We start from the raw sequence: 6,000 nt of genomic DNA, 5'->3' as shown, positions 1-6,000 counted from the left end.
CCTGGGTAACTTACAGTTTGGGTCACGATTTGAGCTTTCTTGGCTGAGACTCGGTATCCCATCCTCTCAAGGTCTCGCAGCAGGTCGAGGGTGGCCATTTCACACTCCTCCTGTTCTCGAGCTGCTATTAGGATGTCATCTACATACTGGAGGCGAACTATGGTGGGGTAAGATTTCCGAAACCCCTGGAGGTCTTTGCTGAGGGCCTCATTAAAAATCGTAGGTGAGTTTTTTATACCCCTGAGGCAGTCTGGTCCACGTGAACTGCCCTACTAGTCCGTTTTCGGAGTCGTTCCATTCAAAGGCAAAAATCTCCTGACTCTGTGGGGCCAGGGGTAGACAAAAGAAGGCATCTTTCAAATCCAGAACAGAGTAATAGGTATGAGTTGGGGGCAACAAGCTCAACAAGTATACGGATTGGGCACGGTGGGGTGTATCATCTCAACTCGGGCATTTACCTCTCGCAAGTCCTGCACCGGGCGGTAGTCCTGGGCCCCAGGCTTCTGGACAGGTAACAAAGGGGTGTTCCATGCGGACTGACACTCTCTTAGAATGCCTGTCTCCAGCAGGCGCCGCGAGTGTCTCGCAATCCCCTGCCTGGCCCGCGCTGGGACGGGGTATTGCCTGATTCTAACTGGGCTTGCTGTGGCTGGACAGCTGGACCAGTACTGGTGGCTGGTGAATGGCCAGTCCAGGCGGGTTAGTCTCTGCCCACACCCCCGGTTCCTGCATTTGCAATGCTTCTGAGACTCCCGCTTCCTCTCGGTCTCCATCTTGGAGTGCAGCTAGCAGGTACTCCTCGGAGAGGGGGACCGTTACCTCCACATTGGCTCCTGCCTCGGGATCTTCCTGTTGTCTGAAGGCTATCGTAGTAATACAGGGTGCAGCCAGGGGGGCCCCCAGAAAAAAAGATTTGGAATGGTGTCCAGAATTCAAAGTGTATAGAAATATTGGAGAGACATATAAGATGTCCTTACCGCCCCCCCCCACCCAGGGGGGAAGGGATGAATGGAGCCAGGCCATTGAGAGCTATTTTGCATAGCAACAGTTTTGGAGCTAACCTCGGGAGGAATGGTTATTTAACATATCTATAGCCTTTACCTGGTTTCATAGATATGTTAAATAGCAGTGGCCAAGTTTGGAGCCAAGGAGAAGGTAGTGGATGGGGACTCAAGATGGAACTAGCAGGGACTGAGGATGGAACTTGGGGGACTCAAGATGGAAACTAGGGGCTGCTCTCCGTAGTGAGAAGGGCTTGGACTCAGGATGTAACTAAGGTCTGCACTCCTGAGTGAGAAGGAACTAGCGGAGACTCAGAATGTAACTAAGGGCTGCTCTCCTGAGTGAGTGGACTGGGACTCAGGAGAATGTAACTAGGGTCGACGCTCCTGAGGAGGGAGAAGGTTGTGGCAGGGACTCAAGATGGGAACTAAGGGCTGCTCTCCTGAGTGAGAAGGGTTTGGACTCAGAAGGTAACAAGGGACTCCTGAGTGAGAAGGCCTGGGTGAGAGCTTGGAGAAGACTGGCTCCAAGACATGAAGGGCCCCCGCTTGGCCAGATGAAGGGAGAGCCACGCGGTTTCAGCAGAGTGAGGACCCCCTCTTGGTGAGGTGAAAGAGGGAGCCACGTGGTTTTGGCAGGGTGCGGACCCCCTCTTTCCCAGGTGAAAGGGAAAAACCACGCAGCTTTGCCAGAATGGAGATCCCTGCAGCCAGGTGAAGAAGACAGCCACATGCTTTTGGTGGAGTGCGGACTCCTGCAGCTTTGGTAGAAGAGGCCCACGCGGCTTTGGGGTGCCCCCTTTGACCGCGGGGCCTGAAAAGCAACAGAGACTTTGACTGGAACTGGGTACAAAGGACTCTTGCCAGTGGACCATGAGAGGGTACCACAGTACTTTGGATTAACTAGAGATCCTGCGCACGGTGACACAGCTGACGGTGCCAGCAGCCTGAAACACAGACGTGTGCTCTTTTCCTGATTTACGGTACCCGGAGTTGGGACAGTGGGAGAAGGGAGCGCTGTGTGGGTGTAGGTGTATACCCTAAAGGACTTTGATATTTTAGTGGTGGCCCGAATAGCATTAAATAAACATTTTGTTTCCTTTTCACAAATCTCTGGCATTAAGAGATGTCTTTCCAATTGGCGGCGGACAGAAGGGCCCAGTAGATTTTAGTATTTTGTTTTTGGGAGGGGCCCCTGTTGTATAGCAGTTTTGGGCATCCCTAGGTGGGCCAGATATTGTATTGCCCCTCCCTCGGACTTCCTCTTGTTGTTCAGTAACAGTTTTTGGCGACTCCGCCGGGACGATAATTGTCCGTGGCAGACCGACCCCCTCAGGTGCGAGAGAGTGAGGCTTTGGAATTTTCCCAGTCTCTGAGAATTTCTCTGCGCTCTTGAGGGCATCGGCCACCTAGTCACGCCGGGAAAGGTGAAAAGGAAAGGAAGTGAGTAGGGAGCAGAGATGTGAAAGTGTTTTGGGTTGAAAACTTGGTTTCTGACTGCTCTTTTGCAATAATGGAGCTGGAATTCTGGGCGACAGCAGGGGAAATACCTGGTCTTTACGCCACCTGTATTCTTTTTGCTCTGAACCTTTGTTTGCTTTGTTGGAACTGTATGAGTAGTTCTACAGAGAAGTGTGTAATGGTCCAGAAGGAGAAAGGGGTCTTAGAACCCCTCCCTGATAGTAGATCTCAGGAGGAGAAAGATGATGAGGAAAGAAACCTCATCAATGTCCTGAACCCAGGGAATGAGGGACCCCAGACAGCGGTAACTCCTGTGGTGACACTGCTTTCTGGGGAGGTGAGGCCCACTGCGGCTTCTCCTGCCCTGCAAGTGGGAGAAGTCTCCACCATGGATTCGCAGCCTCTGCAAGTGAGCTCTGCTCACCCACTGCAGCAGGGGCTGCCAGGAGCCGCTTTGGCTCCCGAAAACAGAGCTGCAGAGCCCCCACCTTCACAGGTGAGTGGAGCCTGGTCTCCACCTGTATTGGTGACTGCAGCCTCAGTGCACCACTCCCAGTGGGTGGAGGGCAGCTCTGTGGTGCCCCCATACCTGTGGGTGGAAGGGGCCTTGGGGGCTTCCGGGGCTCCTGAAACCAGAGTCCTGGAACCTTCCCAGGTGGGTGGAAACAGAGTCGGGGTGCTGCCATTTTGGGTAAAGTGGACGAGCCACGTGAGTGCCCCACCATGGAGGACAGAGCATGCATGGGCATCGCCATCTTGGATGACCCTGCACGCATGGGTGCCGCCATGCTGGATGACTCCACGTGCATGGGCACCGCCATGTTGGAACTGGATAAGGCTTCTCTTCTGATTTATGGGCTGTATGCTGCTGCTGTGTGAGCACTGCAGCCGTCAGGTTCTCTGTGTAACTGGTTCTGATAGTAATGGCTCTGGTTTTGAAGGTCATGAACTGAGGTCCAAGAGTGACCATCTGATTTATAGGGTATTTGCAAGGTCTAAGTTTCAGAAAGGTGCAAAATGTCCCTGTGAATCTAGGGACTTTTAGTGGAAGGTACCTGTAGTGCTATGGACTTTTGGCTGCCACATACTGAGTTTAACTACTGAGTTTAAGTAGAGTCCTTCCCAGTGTGGGAAAGGGACCAAGATTAAAAGAGAGTGATGGTTAAATCTAGATGAGCAGAAATATGTATAAAGGATATGAAAGTTTTAAACCTGGAGTAAAGGAAATCTCAGCTACTTGTTTTCTGGTTTTGTGAGAAAAGAGCAAATTTCTCACATGTGCTTCTGTTTCTGATCAGAAACTCTGTGTACTGTAAGACCTAGGGAAGGTCACTGTAGCCGGTTGGGGAGAATGCTTTTGCCACCTGGGACCCAGGAAGGGTCAATTGTGGCTGATGAGTGTTTCAGCCTGAGGCAAAGCAGCATGTCTCTGCCATGAGACCGGATTGGAAGAGAGCAAGTCTCTGCCATTGGTTTTGCTTCTGATCAGAAACTCTGTGTACCTGAAGACCTAAGGAAGGTCACTGTAACCGGTTGGGGAGAATGCTTTTGCCACCTGGGACCCAGGAAGGGTCAATTGTGGCTGATGAGTGCTTCAGCCTGAGGCAAAGCAGCATGTCTCTGCCAAGAGACCGGGCCTGAAGGAGCATGTCTCTGTGAGGCACCAGTGGACGCACTGGTGCGAGAGAATGTCTCTACCTGTATTGTTTCGGGAACACTGTGTTTCAGATTTTGCTCTGTATCTGCTCTGAAAAGGAAATTGAGGATTCCAGGAAAGATTGAAACTTCATACTCCATAGGAAAGTGAACAAGGAAAAGGATTTTCCATTATGATTTGTATTTTTCTCCCTACCTGAACCCTTCAGAATTTGGCATTCTAAAGAATGAGTGATGACATAAGGTTTCTTTGCATAAAACCAATAAGACCAGTCTTTAATAGTGGTTTTGTTAACCAGGACTTTGGCTGGAATGTCACGCCTGAAGGAGGCATGTATGAGTTCTGGTCGTTACCAGAAAGCCCTGAGGAACTGGGATTGACCTGTGAAGCCAGTGAAAGCCCACAAGAAAAGCCTGGTACTTTAGTTGATTGTGCGGTTCGTGCCAATATTTCTAGGGAAGGAACGAAGGTTGCTTTCCTGAAAGATGGCTAAAAAGGAACCTGTAGGCACAATAGAGGCTCAAAGACTAGAGTAAAACAACTGGTACCGGCAAAGCCAGATGGCAGGTGTGTGGCTCTGCTTTTGTGCCCTGAGGGGCGGACTGAGAAGTCAATCTGAGGGTTCCCTGTGTCAGTTCCAGCAAAGTAGACTTAGGGATCATCAGTGATCCAGGCTGCTCTTGGTGTGTTTATGCAAACAAACAGTCAAAATCAAAAGCGGGACCAAAGTAGTCCCTGTAATAACAGTGAAGGTGATCTTAAGGAGAAAAATTATAATTCAAGGAAAATCACAATGCTCAGTATTGGACATCAGAATGGCGCAGCTAATTGTCTTGAAAGTTTATTTTCATTTGAAAGTTGAAACCAGGTTTGTGATATTACCGAAGATGTACAATTTACAGGTGCAAAGGATCTTGCAATGGAATGTCTTCCCAAAAGACAGTCTCACAGGCGCAGAGACTGGTTTGGGGATTGTTGTGTGAATTAACCTGTATGTTCTCTGTTTTCATAGGGCGTATGCCTATGACCTGCCTATGCCATGAGTGATTGGTTGCAATATAGGCCTCACTTAAGGAGCCCATCTTTGTCCTCGCCCCACTGAGACTCAACGGTTTGGCTGAACTAAGTAGTTGGGTTGGTGAGGAGCTGGGGCGGTCTGTGGGCTTCACTTGAAACTGATTTTCCCTTTTCTGTCTTGATGGCTTGGACAGAAAGGGCCCAAAACTCTGAAAGGAGGGAAATCTTAATGTATTCCCCTCAGCCTGAGTGAAGTATAGTGGAGCACAAGAGTTTTTAGATAGGTGTAACATGCCTTGTACACTTTCCACTAGATAAGCCATTCTTTACTGAAGTGTCTGCCTTTGTCATTTAATGGTTATGATTTAATTGTGCTTCCAATTTCTTGCCTAATCTGTCACCTCCAGAATATGACCTGACCAGAATGCCAGCGGTCCAGTAATGCCAGCCTTTGGACACCAAGCCTGCGACGTACAGGTGACAGCCAACTGACCAAGACCCTGTAAGGTCTTTCCCTTACAGGAAGGACTCCCTCCGTGCTTCACCCTCCTCCCCTTTCAGGGCACCCCTGACCTCGGAGTACGTAGGACAGCGTCCATTTTCAGCTCGAAACAGTTACAAGAAGATGAGATCTGCGTCCATTTTCCTTTATATGATTATAAAGAAGGTGTATATCTGAAAGGAGGGAATTGATACAGGGTGCAGCCAGGGGGGCCCCCCAGAAAAAAAGATTTGGAATGGTGTCCAGAATTCAAAGTGTATAGAAATATTGGAGAGACATATAAGATGTCCTTACCGCCCGCACCCCCCCCAGGGGGAAGGGATGAATGGAGCCAGGCCATTGAGAGCTATTTTGCATAGCAA

This window comes from Artibeus jamaicensis, unplaced genomic scaffold (genome assembly GCF_021234435.1).
Source record: "Artibeus jamaicensis isolate MK-2021 breed Jamaican fruit bat unplaced genomic scaffold, CSHL_Jam_final scaffold_2172, whole genome shotgun sequence".
Classification (NCBI taxonomy): domain Eukaryota; kingdom Metazoa; phylum Chordata; class Mammalia; order Chiroptera; family Phyllostomidae; genus Artibeus; species Artibeus jamaicensis.
This window is presented reverse-complemented; position numbering follows the sequence as displayed.